The sequence below is a fragment of the Pieris napi genome, chromosome 2, assembly GCF_905475465.1.
Source record: "Pieris napi chromosome 2, ilPieNapi1.2, whole genome shotgun sequence".
Classification (NCBI taxonomy): domain Eukaryota; kingdom Metazoa; phylum Arthropoda; class Insecta; order Lepidoptera; family Pieridae; genus Pieris; species Pieris napi.
This window is the reverse complement of record NC_062235.1, coordinates 13,267,149-13,292,138: the sequence shown is the minus strand read 5'-3', so window position 1 is coordinate 13,292,138 and position 24,990 is coordinate 13,267,149.

Sequence of the window (24,990 nt, the reverse complement as noted above, 5' to 3'; positions counted from 1 at the left end):
GTGAGTATCCGAGGGCGGCAAACATATCTCTGTATCATATAAAATGTAAGTAACAATTTAAAAATAAGCAGCGATACACATTTTTTAATACATTGTCTCTTTACTGAGACATCGTGAAACATTACAATTTAACCTTACTTAAGACTAATTATTTAAGTCTAACCAAACCTACTAATAAATATTTAAGAAAGTGTCCAGTAAGTACTTAGTATCTATTAAGGGAAAGACACTCTGTTCTTGTTTTCTATTCTTTCACTTAGCACTTAAGACAGCAGCAATACATATAAAATACGATTTTTGATTTGTTACCAATGTTTAAAATCCAATATCATAAACATTCAATACACATTAGCGCAGTCATTTCTGCCACTGGTTACAAAATTGCCATTTAAAAGCATGTTCTAGTACAATTAAAGAGTCGTAATGTACGTGTTTTGTTTGCCGATATTGTACTCGATTTATACAAGCATTTATCGCTATTTAATTGGTCTGTAAGACTATCTGATCGGTTTTGAATTTAGTGAAATAGGAAAAAGAAGATCGGATAAAATGTAGTAATAAATTCTCCATTATTGCATTAGCACTATTTTAAAGGACTCGGGAAACTGTGGCGCTACAACCCCTTGACCGCATATTTCTGTATAGGTTTCTTGATAATTCAACTAAATTTTTAAGTGTGTTACATAACTAAGCCTATTACTATTATACATTTAAGTATCTTTCAAATATTAGCCTATTGGTTACGGGTGCAAATCCCAAACAGGTCGTCCGTTTGAATCCTGATTTTGTACGCAATTATCACCTGCTCTTGCAAGGAAACCAGTATGTCTTACATCCAAAAATCAACAGGGTATATCAGCACAGCCATAGAAGATTAATCTATTCCTGTTCATAAAGATATTATGTATTCCTAGTTTTTCAATGCGATTGATATACAAAACTTTCAATTATAACTTAGGTGTTAAACACCTCCGTGCTTTCAGCATTTAAAGCACTAAAATCACTCTGTAAACTGCCAGTCTCAATACAGGTCAGCCCATGTGAATCTCAGTTTCATTTGTATTATGAGTACAAGTACACAAAAGAAACGTTATTGCAAATCCCTATTTGAGCTCAAAAACAAACATAAAAACACTTTATGAAGACATAACCACGAGCAAGGACTAAAAATGTCGCATCATGGATTTAAAGGGTGAATGAATTGAAATAAGACATAAATGGTAATGTCCAAAAGCGATATTGTGAGTACAATGGGGTCATTGTTTTTATTACATTCTTCGACTTTCAAACGGTAATCACAGGTATAAAGAAATACATTATGTGGCGTTATATTGATGATGTTTTAAGTTATATATTGTGTAAAATTTCCTTTATAATAAGTTGAAATTACGTTTATTTACTATGTACACTAGGAAGGTCTAGATTTACTTCTATTAACATTTACCAAATCTAGGGCGTAATGCGGGGGAAAAGAACTGGCAAGTAACTCTCCAATCGCCAAATTTAATTTAAACAAATAGTAGATGAAATTTCATTTTGACTTTTAATTTTCGGATTTTTTATTTAACGTTTATACAATTTTACGTTTACGTACGTAATTATACGTTTGCCTACAATTTTTTTTCTTATTCAATTCCTCACTGATTTATTCATTTATAGGTGACAGAAGCAACTACAAAGTTGTTTCTGAGATCTCTGTATGTAATAAACAAATACGCGCGATAGAGCTTGCAATCGATTTGACTAAAACCACATTTTCAACACGAAGATAGCAACAGAACATAAGCAAATTACTTGTCAGTTCAAAAAATGATTATTAACACGAGTGGAGAGTCAAGTATGACGCTTGGTTCATTCCGCTATTTCTTTTTTTAAGCCCTTAGATTGTAAAGTCTAAACAAAGACACAGGTCACATCCGTCCACAATAAAAGGAAATAAAGAATGTGGTTGGTTAGGTGCGAGCATCGCACTCCTTACACCTACCGCTCGCATTCAACCCAATATTCTTTACCTGGTAATCGATTCATCTTTTATTGCTTGTTTATAGCCGCAATATATAACTGGGGAAATGTCGCACGTGCGTATAACAGATAGGATATTAAATGAGTCTCGTTTAATTTAATCACTTGAATGCAAATAACGGCGCGGTATTATGCAGTTATGCATGATTGTCTTTGATTTTTTGTTTACCATTCAATTGTTTTTACATTCGGTACTTACGTTTTTTAGGCAGGCAAACGGGCAGGAGGCTCATCTGATGTTAAGTGGAAACTCAATGCCACAGGCCTCGCAAGTATCTTGCAAGCACTTTAAGAATTGGTACGCTCTTTTTTGAATGACCCTAGGTCGAATTGGTTCGTAAATACTTCAGTGGGCAGTTGGGTCCACATGCGCGTGCGCAGCAAAAACTGTCTTAAATAACGCTCAGTTGCGGAACGACGGACGTCAAGGTGATACGGAAATTATAGACGTGATAATGGTATTGCATATTAAGAGAACTACCACGAACTTGCATACAAAAATATCAAATTCTTTAAACAAACTTATACAAATAAACGCAAGTGCAATAGAAACTTAATAATGCCTTTTAAGATTTAGCTCAAGTACCGATTATTACCTACTTATTATAATAATTATTTTTTAAGCCAAAGCAAGTATCAAATTGCCACTTCTTCCTTCTTCTTCTTCCTTGCGTCTTCATAACATAATTATGAGCTTATCAGCTCACCCAAAACACATACGCCATTTAGAAAAAAAAATAGAATAATAAATTGGTACACAGCTAGGTTCGAACTTATGACCTCAAAGTGAGAATATTATGCTTTATAAATATTTTTTTCCAAAGCACAAACCTAAAAGAATAAAACCGGACATGAAACCGGTACATAGAACAAAAAATTCATAGATAATGCATATCAATATTGTTCCAAGGTTCCAATTAAGCAATTTAGATAGAAAGACACAGAAAGAGAATGTAAGACAAGTCATATCAGTTGGGGCGATGTAAATAACAATAAAGTTATCAGACGGCCTGAATAGATGGGTTTTGACAATAAATGTGTCGGCCAAGGGAAGAGCGCGGTAGGTATCGCGACGAATTTATGACCAACTGACCGGGGTAGTGTTGGATATTGTGACCAAATTACTACGCGTTATTATTTGGTCACAAATAAATAAAAGGTTTTTAAACAGTTGTTTCGAGTTGGTAACGGTAGGCTGTTTTGAGCCTACCTAGGCTGTTTTATTCCCTAAGTTAAGTTCCCTTAAATAAAATTAAATAAAGTGTTTAATTTATTTTTATTTGTTTACTAAAATTTTTAAGTTGTACTTACTAATTATAATGGATCTGTGTTATCTAATTGGAATAAAATCGGAGTAAACGCATTTCTGCGACTACATCTTTGTCATCTTTATGAGATTGACGAAGCATAGTCTACATAATGTATGCAAAATATTCAATTAAACGTACCCGTATATATTATACTATATTTTTTATTCACAGCATTTCCTGTCTAATTATACAAGTTAGAGTGTAAATTAAAGCTGATTTAAATTGATATAACTGGCAAACTTATTAGAAAATAGATATTATTTATTACAGATAAAAATTAGTAAAAAACTAATAGGATTTACTTTGATATTGCAAGAAAAAAAAGGCTTTTTTTTTAACCTGTGTCTCTTAGACTATACACTTGCAACGTACATGACTATCTCGTTGCGCGTCTTTCGATCAAACCCGTGTCTCTACATTGACTATAAATAAAAGTCAATGACGTACAAGCGAACGGAATTGTTGTTTTTTGAATAAGAAATGGGCCAGGTGTCACAGAACAACTTAATTTACTTGCGTCGATAGAAAACTTTAAATAAATCTAGACTCCAGCTCCAGATGAAGGCTTAGTTACGTTAATTTAATTCATCAAACGTGAATTATAGACAGTCTTCAATTTAAATATTAATGTAGATAGAAAAATTCATGCCTTTTGCTCTTTTTATTAATTAATTATTTATTAACACTTGGTTGCATTACAATATACAAATTGAACATAATAAAATGAAAAGGAGGGTAAGGCGGCCTTATCGCTTTCAAGCGATCTCTTCCAGGCAACCACTGTGAGAAAAAATGTATTAAATCACATAAGGTAGGCAAGAAGTACAAAAATACATATTACATAATATAGTTATTAAGAAAAAAAAACTAAACAGGAACAAAACACAAAATAAACTAATAAAGGATACATTTTCTTTATTCTGATCCACATTCAAAATTTTCTTCCTATTTTCCTTACCTTGAGCGCTCTTTTAATACTTTATTTCCATTTTCCTGTTCACCTTACTCAGGGATTTATTTATATCCACTCAAAGCGCGTTATCATCAAGATAAAGACACACTTTTGTGTCTCACACATGACATGGATTTTTTTGAGAAACATGCCTTCACCGTAGGAGCAAGTGATAATTGCGCACATGGAAAGAAAATTCCATTGGGGCACAGCGGCGATTTGAACGAATGACGTCAGGTATGACTGCAACACTGCTTAGTACTCTTTCTCTTTTTATATTTCTTCTATATTTAGGTTTGGAAACCGAAATAATTGTTAGACACACGAGAACTAATAAACCAACAAATGTAACATATACAGACATACCTCATGTTATATTACGAGGCTTTAGAGAATTCTTACCTAATTTTACGTCTGCATTGCGTACTAATAAATTACATTAAGTACCTAATTTTGTAATTAAAACACAAGTCTTAGGCTTTTTATCTAAGATAAACAGATTGCAATCCAATAAAATCAATGAACAAGATTAGCATACAAAGTTAATTCTCAATTGTATCAAGCGCCAATATAGCAGAGGACCAGTGTGGCTTAAAACAAGTATTTAAACTCTCACTCAAAATGACTTTATTCATATAGGTAACCAAGTACACTTATGAGCGTCAACAGAAAAGATGTTAAATTGATTCTAAATTTACATTTACAAGGGCGTAGATCGGGCAGGAAGATCTGGGTTTGATTTGATTTGAAATTATCGTGAAATTTATAAAAAGCTTTATTGATTAATTTACGTCCAACAAGAGTTTTGAATTTATTCAGTGATAATTCTCTAATTTCCATGTATAGTAATAGTAAATCTAGTATAACATAAAATACCTTGTTAAAAAGCCTTAAAGACATAATCACAATTCACATTACAACATATAATTTGCTAATGGCTGATATCTATGAGTATCACTAAAGTGGTTATTTCTTTAAATATACCTGTGTTATTATCTAATGTCATCAATAAGTCTAAGTTTCGGCGTTATGTGTCTGACAACAACGCCGATTTTTAGGTCTAAAACGTGGATTAATACCTGCAGCTGAGTTTCACATCGGATATCGGCACCTCGACGTCCGTGGTTCCACAACTGAGCATTTCTTAAGTCAGTTTTAGCCGCGCACCACCACTATGCGGAACCAGCTGCCCATTGAAGTATTTCCGAACTAATTCGACTTAGGTTCCTTCAAGAAAAGAGCGAACCAATTCTTAAAACGCCGACAACGCACTTGCTAGCTCTCTGGCATTGACAGTGTCCATGGGCTAATATCACTATCACAGCGAAGAAATCGCATAAGGTGCGCACGCAGAATGATCCATTACTGGAAAACTATGGTTTAACCGAAGACATTGCAAAAAAAATTGGTTAGTATTTATTAAGCTTAATTTTAACTCCTTTACGCTGGGCGCCAGCGTCTATCTAGGCACTAGGTATTAAAGTAACAGAAACAATAATGCCAATAAAACCGGTCCTTTTCGAACCTGCTCGAGTTGCTCTAATTAACAATACACAAATCGTAGCTTGTATGCAAATGAGGGAAGGCCGACGGAGAGTGCAACGATAAAGTATAGAAATAGTTGATTATAAATGGTTGACTATAAACTTATTAAAAAAAAAACAGTGGCGCTACAATCTTTTTAGGTCTGGGCCTCGGATTTCTGCATCTGTTTCAAGATCTGTCAATCTAATAGGCAAGTAGAAGATCAGCCTCCTGAGCCTGACACACGCCGTCGAATTTTTGGGTCTAAGGCAAGCCGGTTTTCTCACGATGTTTTCCTTCACCGTTCGAGCGAATGTTAAATGCGCACATAGAAAGAAAGTCAATTGGTGCACAACCGGGGATCGAACCTACGACCTCAGGGATGAGAGTCGCACGCTGAAGCCACAAGGCCAACACTGCTGATAATATAATAATAATTATTGGATAACTTGTAAAGTTTTACTTTACTTTTAATTGACATATTTTAGAATTTTATGGCTTAGATTTGGGTATTCAAATATAGACCTGTTATCTCATCTAGTCTTGTTTAAAATAATAATATTCATATTTATATTTTATTTATTAGATTTCCTTGTTGATATATTCTTGTCCTGGTTTCCAGCTATACTTTAACCAGATTTATATAAATTGACACAAATAAAAATAAAAACCATACAAAAGCTTTGCAGATAATTTGCGACACTACTTTATTTTGGAATTTGACGTTTTTGTGCCCATAAAATTATACCAATGTATTCTTTAAATATTTTTGCTTTTACGAATTTTGAAGTATAGTATTTGGTTAAATTATTATGTTCATCAAACCTAAATTTTTAGTTCTTACACAATAATCACAGAGGCAGGGAATCAAAAATTGTGGCATTTTTTTATTATAATTATTATTATTACTTTGGGCTAAGAATATAATTTGTGTTTTAGAAAAAGATTTTATGATCTTAAAAAAAACGTTCTTAGTTTAAATTCCAGAGTAAAACGTAACACGCACTGGCCTTGCCGATTAACAAGCAAGAGTTTAAGATCATCAAATGATCTTCATTTCTCGTGTTTCGGAGTCCAATACCCACTTGCGTCACTGCACCATCAGAGTAAGTAAGGTGTCAAACGCAAATAAAATGTAAAATATAATTACTTTATTTCAAAAAATACACAAATGTATTGTCACTTATGAACTCGTCAACAAATATTATTAAAACAAAATCATCTTAGATTTTTTTTTTATAGAACAGGGGGCAAACGGGCAGGAGGCTCACCTGATGTTAAGTGATACCGCCGCCCATGGACAGTCTCAATGCCAGAGGGCTCACGAGTGCGTTGCCGGCCTTTTAAGAATTGGTAAGCTCTTCAGTGGGCAGCTGGTTCCACAAAGTGGTGGAATTCCACAAATCTGTGTATTAAGGTACATATAAACAGAAGGTCGTCGGATCAAAGCCTCCAAGTGCAAATATAAAATTATGTATTAAATAAAACTGCATTACTATGAATATTTTTATTTGGCGTAATATTGGAAGCGTTCGTGAATGTCTGAGCGGAGTTGTAATTTGAAGTGTTTACCATCTCTACACGGCGGGGGGTCGGCCACAATGGCTGCCTTTTCAAATAAAATACATTCAAGCTAAATCGAAGGATGTGTCTTTTATGAAGGATCAAATTGATTGGTGGTTCGATATAATCTATATTGTGGCACGGTTGCAACTTACACCTTTTCACTGGTATTAAATATTAATTGGAATTCTGATATATATTATATTTATTAGTTCTTTGATAGCATAGAACAGCCAGTTGCAAAATTACCTTCCTAATCCAATGATGCCAATTCCTCCAAGAATGTTCATTGTTCGCCCTAGGACCATAAAATACCCCAAAATATCGATTAAAACCCGTAAAGTTATACAATGTACGTTACATTCGGTTTGAACGGTTATTTCAAATATAAATTAAATACAATAAAATACCTGTTATTTATATCTTGGAGTATTATTAATAATATAGATTTTATATATTTCAGTTTTGACCATGATTGGAGTTTATTATTGGTTTGGTTTGTTGGTTGGGTTCAAAAATGGGATAAAAAATATTTCTTGAATAAACTCTTTAAAAAGCCATCAACTTATTTTCCATGAATTTGGAAGAGAATCCCCTAAGGTGAAACAAACCCTATCGATTACTTATTATTGAAATTTTAACAAATAACAGGAAAAATAAATTATTATTATAGTATCGCGCCATCTATTGGTAAGTAAGAGATTTAAATAAATTTGATTTTAATACACAAACATAAATTACCCAAGATTCATTGAATTTTGTTAGACCACTTTGTTTTAGCTAACTATACATATGTATATATTTTACATACACCAAAAGAATATAATATCGTTCTTCCGAGTTCCTTACACGCGACACTTCAAAGTTAACCTAACACGGCGATCGTCAATTATTTTCATTCAATTACTAACCGAAACAAAATTTAATGAAATTTGCGGCCAAGAGAAATGTACCAAAACCGCGGAGATAAAAATAAGAAAGACCAAAGTGTTTTGAAATTACAATCATATAAATTACATTTTATTGCTCAATCTTGTTGGATTTTATTGAGGTTTCGAATAAAACATGGCTCGAGCAACGCAACATGCTCGATAAACACTGTGAAAGCGCAGACGCAGTGAATTTTTCGCTTTGGAATATGAACAATTATATACAAAGGTCTAATTTTCAATATCTATAATATAGACAATAAATGGTTAAGCGTACATGTCAGATCTTGAGTTCTTCATTGGTAAATATTAAGTCTTGTTAAAAAGCATGTATATTTAAAGTTACATAACCACTAATATGACAGAGGCGGGGATATATATTATATTGAGATGTAATTTTACTCCATTAATTATCAGTAAGAGCAGTGTTGGCCTAGTGTCGATCCCCGGCTGTACCCCAATGGACTTTCTGTCTATGATTGTGCGCATTTAACATTCGTTCGACTGGTGAAGAAAAACATCATGATCAAACCGGCTTGCCTCTAATGATCATGAAACAGATACAGAGATCTGAGGCCCAGACCTAAAAAAAAAGGTTCTAGCTTCACTGATTTTAAATTATCATTCCATGGGTCCGAAGAAATTTCTACTTTTTACGACCTTTTTTTTTCTTAACAAAATATAAAATAGTGATACAAAGCCTTCGTACCATTATACCGTTATAAAACGAATCTAGAAAGAAAGTCATGGATAGAGAATTTTGAAAGCTGCCTTACCCCTAAAGAAGTTCAGATCAAACAATCAAGGAAGTCATCAAAAATATAAAAATAACAATTTACATTCAAACTATTCACCGTAGTAATATCTTATACAATTAATCACCTCTAGCATATTACTAAAATAATATTAGGCTTTAGCAGAGACTAGGCGATCATAAACCAAATATTCAGGTTCATAATTCATGTTTATTTTATGACCAGCGAACAGACAATGCTGACATGAAGAGTTATGATGTCATGGAATATTTTAGTTGCATTGTAAATTAGGCTTTAAGATCTGGACAAACTTGCAGATACTATTCTCAATAATGTTTTAATTATATGTTGATTGTTTAAGAAAGACAGTTGAAAAGGTACGTATAAATATATATAATATTATGTATTAATTAAATATTTATGTATTAAATATATATAAAATAATAACACATACTAACAAAACATCGAGAAGAGGGCTTGTCTCAGACACAAAAATCGGTTTGGCATAAAAGGCTAATAATAGTGATGACGAAACAAACGCGGAAATGTGTCGCCCTATACCGCATAGTGCGTATAGTGGTCACACAATTTTTTTCAGTTTTTATTTATTTCGTAATCAGCTAACATAACTTATATATACGTATATATTTAAAAACAGTTATAATAACAATATAGCCAAAGATAAGTCAAATTCAAACTATTTGATGTGTTATTAAAGTATTCTTGGTACGTGCCATTCATTTTCCAATTTTAACATTTAAAAGTGATATTTTTTGTGAAATAAATGTAACATATTAATTTCTGAAGCCGGTCGCGGTACAACCCTTTCAGGTCTGGGCCTCAGACTTTTGTATCTGTTTCGTAATCATATTGTTTTTTCTAATATTTCTAGACTTAATTTGTTTGGATCTAAGGAATGCCGGTTTCGCCACATAGATTTTCTTCGCCGTATTTTGTGCACATAGGAAGACCATTGGTGCACGGCAGGGCTCGAACCTATGACCGCAGGGATGAGAGCCGGGCATGGCGGGATTCACCTAGCCCACCAGACCTCGTTTAAGTGAGTAGTCCCTTGTTTAGGCAAGGGGAGATTTTACCCCCCGCTGCCTAGCTTCTTGGCCACATATCTGCCCGATCGCGTGTCTGATAGCCTATTAGGGGTAAGTGTAAGTAAAAAAATCGTTGCAAATCGAACTGGTGATTGGATTAGTTAAGAACTATGGACGCGTTTTTTTTCAGCTCGAGCTAAGGTTCGCTTATCTTCCTTCATTTACAATTACTTCTACAGGCAATCAGCATTCATCATTGATTCTCGCAAACTGATTTGTTTATTTTCTCGCTGAAAATATCTTTTGACATGCGCCTGCGGCGGTTTCTGGAGATAAGTTGACAGGCAGTATGCTAACTGTTACGGACAGTTTACACTAATTCTTAGTGTAGAAACAATTTAGTTTAATTTACTAGAGTTGTGAATGCTTGAAAATATTTGCTAAGAACATATTCCATTTTTTTTGTGCAATTGTTCCAGAAGTGTTAAGATATTTTTTCCCATACCACTTCTATATGGAGCTTTTAGCCACATTTGCGCCCATGGGCCTATTACTATAATATATAAGTTTTTGACTTTATAAATATTCATTGTGATGTCACTAAATAACTGGTATATCTAAAAGTATTTCGAAAATAATATTCTTTTTATTAAAACAAATCTGTTGGTAATAAAATGTTTTATTTACTTATAATATTTTGTACTATTTCCTTTGCAAATAAGGATTTATTTATTAGTAGTATTATAAAGTACATGAAGATCTTGTTACATTATATTCTGTTTATAAACCACGTCTCAAAATCTAAAATTACACTCACAAAATCGATGGCATTAATTACGAGAATCATCGTGAAAATACGAAAATAGGGTTGGCAAAATGGCTAATAATAACAGTGATTGACAGTAATTGTTAGTACTAAGAAATCCCCTTTTTTTATTTATTAATTATAAAGAACCGCACAATCAGCCATGGGAATCTTTCTTGGTAAAGCAATTTCTTCAGGATTTCTGGTCTTTCTGGTCTCTAAGAATGACTGAAGACCTTAATAATATGTAAGAGTTATGTTTAAGAACCTCTTAAAACAATGTTATGTATTACATTGCTAGCTAGTTAAAAAAAACAAAATTTCTTTATTCAACAACAAGTTACATTATTTTGACAGATATTGAAGCTCCTAAACTAAGTCTAGGGAGTCTACATCAAGTTACACCGCTCATCGAAATTGTAACGTAGCAATCGTTCCTAAAATATTAAAACTAAACTGAGACTTATTACTAAGACAAAGATACAGGTTTACTTAGTTGAAACGTTTGTACACACCAGAAGTGGTTGACTGAGAGAATAAATGGAAGGTGGAGAGTGCTTATTCTTGTACTAGAAATTCAGTTTTTACATAGTTTAGTTAAATGTATTGAATAATTTTTATAGATTTTTTTCTTGTGTAAATTTTTATATTTTTTTGTAGATCGTGTATTCTATTCCAACTTTGGCTATATTTATGTTAGTCATAGGGTTACGAAATAAATAACTATATACCCTATCTGATTGTACCAGCCCTGTGATGTCATTAAAGCCTATTTATCATCGTCACCGCAGCGAGTGTAATTGTTGTATATTGTTACTCTGAGTTATGGCCGTCCCCTCTTCCGGTCTCACACCTTCAGCTAACCTTTTAGTCTTAAATTTGTAAATTGCTGTAATCCTTTGCAATTTATCGTAAACGTATGTAAAATTAATCTTTGTAATTGACGATGATTTTACAGCAAAATTGGATTTGTATCGAATACATATTTAATGCCTATTATATAGAAATACTAGCTGACCCGGCAAACGTCGTTTTGCCATGTATATTATTTCTAGGATACATTTTTTTAGTTCTTTAAAAATAACTATCTACTACAATAAAAAATAGGAGTTGATCGTAGAGGGTAGGTAAAAATTAAGGGTGGTATGTATTTTTGTATGCTGTATCATAAAAAAATAAAAACAAAAAAAAAATTGTTTTTATTTTTATAAATTTTTTTTTATATCACTTAGAGCTTGATAGATAGATAATAGCCGACAGATTGAATATGCATAAAAAATTTCAAAAGAATCGGTCGAGCCGTTTCGGAGGAGTATGGGAACGAACATTGTGACACGAGTATTTTATATATACAGGGTGGGCCATAAGGGTGTTGGCGGTTTCAATATTCAATTAAAAAAGAACTACGAGACATAACAAAAATATATTTGTATTTTTAAAAACTAGAAACACGGGAATTTTAAGACCTAAAAATAGTGTTGTCCAAATGACCTCCTTCGGCTGCTTGGCACTCTAGGAACCGAAGTCGCAAATTTTGGAAAACTCGTTTAAAAGTTGTTTTCGGTATTTTGCTAATTTCCCGAATAATATTCGTCTTCAGCTGCTCCAAATTGGCCGGATTAATTTCGTAGACTACCGATTTAAGGTAGCCCCATAGAAAATAATCGCATGGAGAGAGATCGGGGCTACGTGGTGGCCATTCAATATCCCCCCTTTTCGAAATGAGTTTTCCGGGAAACATATTTTTCAGCAGCTCTATGGATACCCTAGCCGTATGACATGTGGCCCCATCCTGTTGAAACCACATCCCAGAGGTATTGCCTTGAAGTTCTTGCAAAGCTGGCACCAAAAAGTCTTTTATCATGTTGCAATAATTGTTAGCTCTAACCGTCATCGCTTGCCCTCTTTCGTTCTCAAAAAAGTATGGCCCAATAATACCGGTTGACGATATCCCAGCCCACACGACAAGCTTAGGGCTGTGAAGTGGACGTTCATGCAAGCGTCGGGGATTAGTCTCGGACCAGAACCGACAATTTTGTTTGTTCACATGGCCATTAAGGTGAAAATTGGCCTCATCACTAAACATCACGTTGTTGAAATTGTTGAACCGCTCGAGCATCAGATTGACAAAGTTAAGTCGGTTATTGGCATCATCTGGTTTTAATTCTTGGACTATCTGAATCTTATAAGCCTTCAAATGCAAATCACGCTTCATAATTCGTCGCAAAGTCGTTCTTTTGATGTCCAAAGACTGACTTCTCTTACGTGTTGACTGTTGCGGATTTCGCCGAACTGAAACATGAACTCGCTCCACAACGTCGGCTGATCTTGCAGAAACTGGGCGACCACTAGGCATAATTAGTACTGTTGAGCCGGTTGTTTCGAACATTCTGATCCATTTCCGTATCACATTGGCGCTTGGAACTTCACTTAAATTGCGTAAACCGTGTTCATGTCGATACAAACGTCGTGCAGTAATCAAAGTCAAAGTCAAAGTCAAATCGTTTATTTCAATTAGACCATCTAAAATGGCACTTTTGAACGTCAAAAAAAATAAAATATAAAGATGATTCTAGTTGCCCCTTCCAAAAGGTAGTTTCGTGTGGAGAAGAATGGGCAAGAAACTCCACACTTACTCTTTTAAAATAGGTTTACAATATTTTGTTACATTTGTTAAATAATTATATGTGAAGACAATGTACTCTTAGAATAAACTACTATACTAAAAAAGTTAGTATACATGTTCCTCACATATTTACAAATATCGAAACCGTAGAATATTAACATTAAAGAGTAATAAAAATATAAAAAAAACACAACAAAACAGTGTGTGAGATACAAAAAAAAATAAAATAATAATTACATTTGTAGCATTAAAGCAAAAAATCAGCAACCAATTTGATTTTGTCCAGGCTATAGAGCCAATCATAGGATTGTCCTATGGAGCAGGACCAGCATGTTTCCAAGCATTCTTATCTTGAATATAATCATCTAATTTGTAATATGCTTGTTTACAAAGTGTACTTTTAATCACAGATTTATTGTTTTCGTAATACGCTCGGACACAAAATGCACGCTGCGCTCCCGTGTACGGCTCCATGGCGACTAAATTTCCAGGAAGCGGGGCAGCTAACAACATATCCCATAGCTGCTCCGCGCCACGCGTTTCCGAGAAATTGAAGAATTAAACCGCCAACACCCTTATGGCCCACCCTGTATATCAATTAATAATTTCATCATCAGTCGTCCACCGTTTCACAACTAACCGTTTTTACGGCAGTTTCTGCCAGCCACCACTATGTGGAACCAGCTGCGCACTGAAGTATTTCCAAACCAATTCGACTTAGGGTCCTTTAAGAAAACCGTACCAATTCTTAAAAGTCCGGCAACGCACTCGCAAGGCATCTAGCATTGAGAGTGTCCATAGGCGGCGGTATCACTTAACATCAGTTGAGCCTCCAATCCGTTTGCCCCTGTTCTGTAAAAAATATATAAAAACCTAAACAACACAAATAGTATTAAAGCTATTGGCCATTAGGTACCCCACGCAGAGGGACTAGACAAAAATCAAGAATCCCCCCATATATTCAGCTGGCATTGACAACACTAAGAATGTACAAAAGTAAGGATAAAATGTTCGCTTCGATCGTGCCATCAGCATTGTGTTGACACTGAAGAGTGTTTAGGCTTCGCATACAACATTTTCATTTTGATCAACGTTTATTAAAAACCACAGATGTAATACGATATTATTTATTAATAATCTGTTAGAGTGCTATGATTGTACTTCTTCTTCAGTCGCACTTTTCATTTCTGAAGGTCATGTTAATGGCGTCGCACAACTCCTCCGATCTCCCCTGTCTTCGGTAAGCCTAGATCATGGGACCTGTAAGGTCCTTTACTTGACCGGTCAAGCGAGTATCGGTGCCCTTCACTCTGCCAGTCACGTTGAGATTTACTAAACTTTTTCGATGCGTGCTACATGCTCAATTAACTCAGGATGCGTTAACAAAGTGTCGAAAGATGATTTTTTACCTGTAACCGTCTTAGTATGGACTATGGACACGTTTGTTTCCTTAGCTGTCCCGGGAATCCTAAGCATCTGCCTCCAACACCACATTTCCATTGAATCTATCTATTATTTCAGCCATTTAGTTCGATTAGCCTTTTGTTTAAGATCTATGTATTGAAAATTATTAAATGAATTAGTAATGTAAAGTAAGTAAAACTTAAAATGCAAAGTAAGTATCATTAGTAAAATAACAAATAGGGTTCTTCGAAACGTAATCATTCCGAATTTTAAACCTCTTTTTTGCTAAAAACTTAGATACAAATTGCTTTGAACTGAAAGCTCTTATAAATGTCTGTATTGCTTCGATCAAACCGTTCCACCTGCCTTTATGTAAACAGCCTTCGATTCGCGATTTGTCGTTAGCTGCGCGCGCGCCTTATGATGGCCCTTATCCAACATCGCCACTCACCACGTATATCTAGCCAGTAAATACTGACAGTATTTTACACGAAACAATGAGCTTTGCAAATTTATTACATCGCAGCTATAATGTATTTTGGTAGATATATCACGACGCGAAATATTAATGCGTAAACTTTAATCTTACTTCGAAGCTGGTTTTGCTGTTGACAGGGTCCTAGCTATAACAGTTATGTACAGTTAGTGGCCTTAAATATTTTGAATTAGCTTATTATTAAATAAATAAATCAGTGGCGCTACAACCTTTTACAGACCTCAGATTTCTGTATCTGTTTCAAGATCATTTGTCAATCTGATAGGCAAAGTAGCGCAGCCTCCTGTGCCTGACACGCACCGTCCTTCTTTTGGGTCTAAGGCATGAAGGTTTCCTTACGATGTTGAAGAAAGTCCATTGGTCAGTCCCAAGGATGAGAGTCGCATACTGAAACTGCATACTGCATCATAATTTTCATAGGCTCATACAAGTTGCAGAAGATTCCAATTAAAAGAGAAAATCTCTCATTTGAGAACTTGTTTCTCTGCATGTTCTACCGCATTTACTATGGAGAGTGTTCAGAGGAGTTGTTCGGACTAATACCTACGTCTCAGTTTCATCATCGAATGTCGAGGCAGAATATAAAATACTCGATATCCGTCGTTCCAAAAGTAAGCATTTCTTCAGGTAGTTTTTTCCGCCTACCTTCCATGGAAACCATTTGCCCGAATTTTTCGATTCGACTTAGGGTCCTTCAAGAAAAGAGCATACTAATTCTAATTCTGGCAATGTGAGCGAGAGTCCATGGGCGGTGGTATCACTTAACATCAGGTGATACCCGTTTTACCACTGTGGAATATAAAAAAGTGGCTTAATTTTAATCGAATGTATTAAATATATATAATTTATTATACTGTTATGCATATTGATAAATAGGTTTAATAATATCTTTGGCATTAATAAGTCTAATACGGTAATTTAATTTACATAATTAATATTTTTAATATCTAAAATGGAAAGGAATTTTGCATTGATATCCTCAATTTATTTCGCTTCAAGTTAAAAAGTCTATATAAACACGTGTCAACAGAACAAATAAATTAATATTTATAGTAGAAAACTTGAACTAACAAACTGACATCTCCAAAGATTTATTAAAGATTTTAAATAGATATTGAGAAAGAATTCGAATTTAAGCGTGGATAATAAATAGAATTCTGCCTAAAGCGTTCCGGTCCGAGGCTGTAATAACCATTCGACAACACTATCTTTTGGACAATCGTGGCCGAAATCAATTTTAAACAAACTCGCAACCACCTACAATTATTATTGAACAATGCGTTACAAAGGGTTTTTATATACGAACCCAAAGATTACAAACTTGTATTTCATGTAATTAAAAGTGTTTTACCTAATTACAATTTTGTTTTTCAACGCTTAAAAAACATGTTAGTTATAGTATGATGGGAAGATTAGGTCATTTAATATGAGTACCTATACATATTTTATAATTCTACTTAAGTCCAAATAAAGATTGTATTGACTGGTAAAGTTATATATGTAGTATAGTCATGTATAATATAAAATAATATTGTATTTTTGTCACGAATATTAGGGATTATTTTTCCGACCCTAATGTCGGCCAATAGAATTGCACCATTCGACGTCACGTGGTACAACCTACATGGTATTATACTGAAAAAATTTTGTGAAAATTTTCTCTGGTCGTTGCTTCAAGAAAAGTATTAAGTAGTTGTTTTATTCATTATGAAATTCTTATTTGTTAACTGTACATTTCGTCTCATGGTGCAATTCTATTGGGCGACATTTGGGTCGGAAAAATAATCCCCCGAATACCACTCGAGCTTCAAAATTATCTGGTATTTCCCTCAAGGTTCGTTGCAAACAATTAATATAGTTGTCATGACGACGACAGTCGGGAAATAGCCGATAATTTTGAAGCTCTTGTGGTATTACATATGACAATTACAAAAAAAATACCATTGTAAAAATAATCCCTGAGTAATATAGCGATATTATTTACAGAAATTTAATTACCAGAAACATATTTACGAAAAATTTATTTCCTTTTGCTCAACAGTCAAAAGCCAAAAGCTTGAAGCCAAAAGTTACAAGATAATATAACTTGTCAAAAAAAGTGCACACAGGTTGGTAGCATCTATTTATTAACCACGCCGGCAACGCACTCGCGAGCCTTCTGGCAATCATATCCACGCGGTATTGCTTAATATCAGCTGGGCGTCCTGCCCGTTAGCCTATTCAATATTTTTTTATCCGGCAGGCATCAATAGCCTTTTAATGATTTTATTAATTAATTAATTAAAAAGAGTCAAGCACTGAGAAAAGCCTTTCTTTTAAAAGCCGTTCGTGAGTAACGAGCTTTTCTAATGTTAGGGTTCACTCGACTTCATAGATAAATAACACGTGTTCTTCACATTCGATACCATCAATGATTTGTCGATTGTTCGACTAAAATATTGATATTAACATTCATTTACGATATCCATCTTTATGAATTAACGGATACATGAGAATAGGTATCGCTTAATTCGAGAGATGTAGATATCGAATTGTTTGTATTTGTTATTAATAATTAAGGTAAATCTGTTACCAACTAAACACTGAATTGTATTTAATGTTATTCATTGTAAATTATTTTTTGTGTTGTGTTGTAAATATTTTATTAATTATTAATATATAAGCTACCCTTGTGGAATAATAAAAAGCAAGCAATTGTGATGGATTTATCGCAACGGGCTCGTAGCCCCCGGCCGCGTGAATTAAATTAAAATTGATGTTCGCGTAAACTTTATTAGTAATCTCGTAAAGACTTCATAAATCACCTGTTGTACGACTCCTTTTTAAAAACACCGCGTGTGCAACTAGATCCTTAAAACAAAGTTTTGAAGAAAAAGCTTTTAGTATTAATGAACCACACCAAAGTAACTTATAATTGGAATAGTTTCAAAGAGGTGTTCCACAGTTAGTCGTATTTAGGCTAGTTTGAATCAGTGTTGCAAGGTGAAAAAATTAATGGTGAAAATAACGCAAGTGAATAAAAAAAAGTGTTATCAATGTGGCTTTTCCAACTACAAAAATGTATCATTGTATCACATATTTTAAATAAAAGACGGACTAATTATATTTGTTTTATACTTTATTTAAAAAGTTTAAGTAGGGAAGTAGGCTGGTGCTTATGCCCTTCAAGCTGAAATATTTTACCGAAACTTGAACCTAAGACTCGTCAAAATAAATCAAGCACTTTTGACAATTCAAAAACACACAAATAATTGAAAAAATAATATTTATCAAGGGATTTTTGTTGCGTTTATTTGATCAAGACAAAACTAAATATATTTGCTAAAATAAGAAAAAGTCACTCCGTTTATATCCTTTACTGCATTCCACGAGGTAAATTAACTCGCGTGATCATAAAATTAGTACCTTATACGGTAATTTGAGTCTTGTCTAGCACAATCTTTATGACATTACGCTGTGAATGTAGAGTGTAACTACCAGGATCCGAGAAATGAGAGAGAAATATAAACTATTTAAATTAAGAGACAAATACGCAAAAAAATATGTTTCTCTTAATTAAATAAAGCTTCTTCGACGGATGTAAAAGCGAATTTGTATTTCGTAACACTGCAGTTACAGTACTACCAGTAGTCTAGTCGACAAGTTGAAAATGGAACAAAATAGAGATACTGCTCTTAAAATTATGTGCGATAGCTCATTGGAACCGGAATGACGCCTAGAAAAATGTGCTAAAAGCGTGTATTAGCACATAAAAAATTGCAAAAGTTATAGACAATTAAAGATGAAAAAAAAATGGCATTTTAGCATAATCAACTTTTTTTTTATTTTTTTTCTAAAACTTCTAAAATTAACAAAAACAACCATATATAACAAAGTATAGAAAAAATTTTTTTTAATTATAAATAAAAGTAATATTCATGATAATCAAAAAATTTACAAAAAATTTTTTTCTATACTTTGTTATATATGGTTGTTTTTGTTAATTTTAGAAAAAAATTTAAAAAAAGTTGAATATTTGTTTATAACAACTTGGTAAGTTAATAAACAATAGAATTGTTGATTAAAAAAAAATTTTTTCTGTTACTTTATAGAGGACTGTCAATTATGACTTTTAGAAAAAAAATTTTTTTTAACTAATTATTTAAACAATAGAAAATTAAAAAAAACGATTATAAACAATTAAAAATTGTTATTTAGGAAATATAATTTTTTTAAAAATCATAAAATTTTTAATGTAATAAAGTTGTGTTAAAATTTTTTTTAAAAATATTTATTTATTCAATTTGTTAAAAAAAAATTTATCAACAAATGGCGGGAATTTGTTTTTTTGCAAATCAATAAATATCTTGTATTAATAAAAAAACGATTATATGATGATTTAGAAAAAAAAAATTTTTTTTAACAACATTACATGGATTTTTAGGTTTTTGTTTAAGTAAAAAAATGTTATAAACAAAGTATAAATATTTTTTTAACTTTTATGGCACGATCTTGTTAAGTATGTATGTAAGAAAAGCTCTACGAAGCGAAATATTTTTACGACCATTATTTAAACATTTTTTTTCACTTACAATTAAGACGGTCGTTCGAGAAAATTTCGTTTGTTAACAATTATTTAACTTGTTGAAAAATTAACTTTAAGTAAAATTTTCAACGGGAATAAATTAATTATAGTGTTCAGAACACACCATAATTTTTTCAAATTTAAAAAAAAATATTCAATACCTTAAATAAATTAATTAATGTGCCGTAGTCGCTTTTGACGCCACGCGCGAATCCTAAAAATGTCACCCGCAGACCTATTTTCAGCGTTAAATTAAAGTTATAAATAATGGAGATAGAGTTCCAAGATTTACGAGTATTTTATTGGAAATTTCCTCTTCTTTCAGAATCTTTATTTGAAATTTCTTAAATATTAATAGTTTATTAAATATTGGCAAAAAACTAAATGCCATTTTTTTTTCATCTTTAATTGTCTATAACTTTTGCAATTTTTTATGTGCTAATACACGCTTTTAGCACATTTTTCTAGGCGTCATTCCGGTTCCAATGAGCTATCGCACATAATTTTAAGAGCAGTATCTCTATTTTGTTCCATTTTCAACTTGTCGACTAGACTACAGTGTTGGGTTCAGCATGCGACACTCAACCTTGAGGTCGTAGGTTCGATCCCCGGCCAATGCACTTTCTTTCTATGTGCGCATGATGCAGGCCGGTCAGTTCACTAAAGGCTTAATAGCATAAGATGGGTCCACCCATCATCACACTGTAAGAAACGCGTACCAGGTAAAATTCAAACACAAGTTTCAAAAGTATCATATAAGCTCGGTCCTGTTCGTTTCTAAGAAAAATATTTCAACATAAAAGGAATGTAAGCCTGTTAAGAAAACACACACAAAAATTTGTTTTACCTATGACTTTGAAAATTTGAAATACAAAAATGGTGAGTCATATAATAAACAAAAATAAAAGTATCACGAAATGAACATTTTCTTTGACGTGAATTGGATCAATTCCAAAATCTGATCAAGATATTTTGAAGATATGTTATCTGATTCGATTACAGCTTCAAGAAATAATTTAGATCGAAGATTAGAGTGTCAACATAAAGATTTGACATAGTTTCAAATCTAAATATACAGCGATATTTTTAAACACATTCAACTTCAAAGAAAATTGTATACGTTTCAAAACGATGAAGCAATTGAGTAAATATGGTCTGAACTAGTCATAGATGTAAATAAATAAATCAGTGGCGCTACAACCTTTTTAGGTCTGGGTGTCAGATTTCTGAATCGGTTTCATGTTCATTTATCTTATAGGCAAGTAGATGATCAGCTTTTTGTGCCTGACACACGCCGTCGACTTTTTGGGTCTAAGGCAAGCCGGTTTCCTCACGATATTTTCCTTCACCGTTCGAGCGAATGTTAAATGCGCAAATAGAAAGGAAGTCCATTGGTGCACAACCGGGGATCGAACCTACGACCTCAGGGATGAGAGTCGCACGCTGAAGTCGCTGGACCAACACTTCTCTAGTCATATATGTTATTAGTAATAAATAATAATTATAAAACTTCATTCACGACAGAAATATGAATGTTTAGTTTTGTCACACCCATATTTCTTTGTTTATTATACATCATAGTTAATCAATTAACGTTATTCCCCACTCCCCACACTATTCCACTATGTTGTGGGTATCACTTAACATCAGGTGATCCTCCTGCCGGTTTGCCCACTGTTCTTTAAAAAAAATGGCGCAGCGCTAACCAGATCCATGCAACTTCCTCACAATCGAGCAGCCCGCAATTTTTTTTAACACCTTTACTAATAAATGTTCCTTCCTCTTACATTATAATATACTACAATAACATATATACATTTAAACAGAAAAGTCAAACTTTACAAAACATGAGTTTAAATGAATTATTTAACAAGACTCACATCGCCGGTAAACGTAAGAACTTACAGTTGTATTGTAATTGGTGGGGTTATAAATGGTTGTTATACAACTGGCTAACCATCTGACGAGTACATTGCTTAGCCCGAGGGCCAATGCGATAGCGTATGCTAAACATCCTTCAAGTGTAGGGTTACCTCCAATTAATAATAATAAAAGTTCGTTTCGTTTCCAATCATTGCAAAACAATATACAGCTCAGAGTTATATATAATTATTCCTTCACGGATAAAGGTCTAGCTTTTTCAAAATAATTCTTTCCATCATTTTCCATCTTTTTTTACTTCGAATTACAAAGTCCCAATTTTGTGATTTCAGAAAAAGTATAAGAATCTTTCAATCTATAAAAATATATAATGTTCTTTTGTTTTCCTTGTCGTTTTTGAGTAGTGGAAAATCGTTTAAAATTCTATAACATACCTCTAAAGGTGGGGACTGACCAACGTTACGAGGTGTAATGTAACATGTAATGTAATGTTACACAGCGAGCATTCGTGCAGTCAGTACGTCGTGTTACGGGGAAACCAGCGAGCAACGAGCTGCTCGTTGCTCGCTTTGAGTGCTCCACCTGGCTGTCGGTTTTTTGGCGAATCCTTTGACTGTTACGCGGTTCAGTAATTACGCGTCGCACGTCGCGAGTGATCATGATTATGATTTTCTATAAATTGTGTCTTTTTTAAGTACTTTTGGTCCAATTAAATTCAACAGTTCTTCAGAAATCGAGACCTGCGTACAAAGTTTTTATACTGTCCAGTAATCATTTGGTTTTTAATATTGCAATCAATAACAAACCACCTCATACGCCTGTATTTTTAAATAAGTTTTATGTCTAGTAACATTTTTTCTTCTTCTTAATTTGGATGAAACAATAATTAAATAGAATGAAAGATATCAACATTATCACTATCACATCTCGTGAACACTGGCGGCGAAAGTGGAGTACAGGGTTTTGACGAGCATGTTACGCCAATTTTAGAACACAGCGTAACATGCTCGATGCGTAACACGCTCGATGCGAATGCTACATTACACCTCGTAACTTAGGTCAGTTCCCACCTTAAGACATATAGCATCTATGTCTCTATCAGCCTGACGTCAACAAATACGTTTTTGATACGACTCAAGACTCAAAATAAAACTCGTGTTATTGAGACAGTCAATAGAGCATGAAATAGTCATTTAATTTTCTAGTCATTCGTAAGTGTAGAAAAGATATCTAAAGGAATAATCAAGTCCAGTTTAACCCCAAGAAGTCAGACGTTTACGCGTTTTCCAGTAATAAAACACTACATTGTTGCTTCTTCTCTCTTCGAAGACACTCTCCTTACAACCAGCATCGGACGGTTACAAGCAATGGCGCGGAGTGTAGTACCGTCTTGCCATGCTGAGCACATCAAGCTTCTTGGAGGCTAAATTAACCGTGGCGGTATTACTTAACATTAGACGAGTTTCCTTTAAAAATGTACATATATTAACTTAAAAAATAAATATTAAAATAAAAAAAGGCCCTGTCATAAGTGGTGTATAGTGTATATAAAACATTATAGTTGTGTTCTTCTTATAAAAAATATCTAAAACAAATGACTGCAATGTTGTAAAAGCGCGTTGCCGGTCTTTAAAGAATTGGTAAATTAAATTCATTCATTAAACATTATCTCGGCTCGTATCACTTAACATCAGATGAGGTAACTGACCGTTTTTTACATACAGAAAAAAATTAAATACTTGTTAGTAAATGTAGCATACTGGCAACCCTGTTGGTTTCATGAAGCAACATTAGCACATATATCGCACATTAATCGTTCGCTGTAATTAAGACGCAACCTTTGATTTTAAAGGAAATTATCTGACAAATAAATAAAGATAAAAGGTTCTTTTAAAGCAACTTTGGGATTGCGGAATTTAATTTATGTAGATGAATATTTAACTAACGAAAATTACAACGCGCCTTTTCGATTCACTTGAACCGACATTTACAGACACAGATAAATAAAATCACTAAAGAGTTTTAGCAATATTACCTCTTTGATTAGCGCGCATGGCATATTATAATTCGATGGTACTCGATTTCCGCTCAGATTGGCCTTGCAAAATTTTTAAATTACAACATTTGTCCATGCCCCATAAATTAATAAATTACAACAATAGGTTACTTGAAGTTGCTTTTTACGTCTGTCATACTACATGTGTGTATGTTTTCAGGCGTTGTAGTTATTCCCATTATATAAAACAAAGATACTTTTAAGACAAACAAGACTTTTTAAGTGAGTTTCTTACCACCACTATGTCAAACCACTGATTTACGAACCAATTTGACTTGTGTCTGACTTTGAAGAAGTGCGCGCCAATTCTTAAGTCCAATGCACTCACGAGCCCATTGAGAGCCTCCAGCCCGTTTGCTCCTATTCTATAAAAAACAAAACAAAAAAGGTCTAGACTGTAGAATTTTAAATTCACTACTATTTAAGTTTAGACAGAAACCACTGGACAGAATCCGTTGGAAACAGATATTCCGCTCCAGATGCTTCTTTGCTGTCCACGACGACCACAAGCTGCCGATTAAAGAGAGATACTAGTTATAAACTCCAAACCCTAAAGGCAAAACTGCAGTCAAACTGCGTAAGCAGTTTTGCGGGGCATGGTTTAAATTAAGGTGTAACTTTTTTGTGAATAAATAAATAAATTAAAAAAAAAAGTCTTTTATAAACCTTATTATGACTTTTCTATCGCTCAGAGCAAATACTTAACACCATAATATGGTTCTTCAATTATTAGCTTATCAGGTACTAAAACAGTGCCTATGTTAGTGCGTTAATAAAACCGAATGAGCAGTTAATTTCTAGCACGGAGAGGCTTCGATGTTGAATTTATGTTACGCCGCTGCGCTAAATGCGCCTGCGACGTTTATTAGTACTTTGTGCGGTTATTTATACATTTCGCATAGTGGACAAAAATGCAGTTGGGAGGTTAAAAACGTCGGTCCGTATAGACCGCCCTCGTTGTTGTTAAAAACCCAGTAGATAGTGCCATGCTCAGGGTATCGCGAGATGCGTCTGCGTTGGAAGTATCTGAAACGAAAATTTTCAATGACAATTC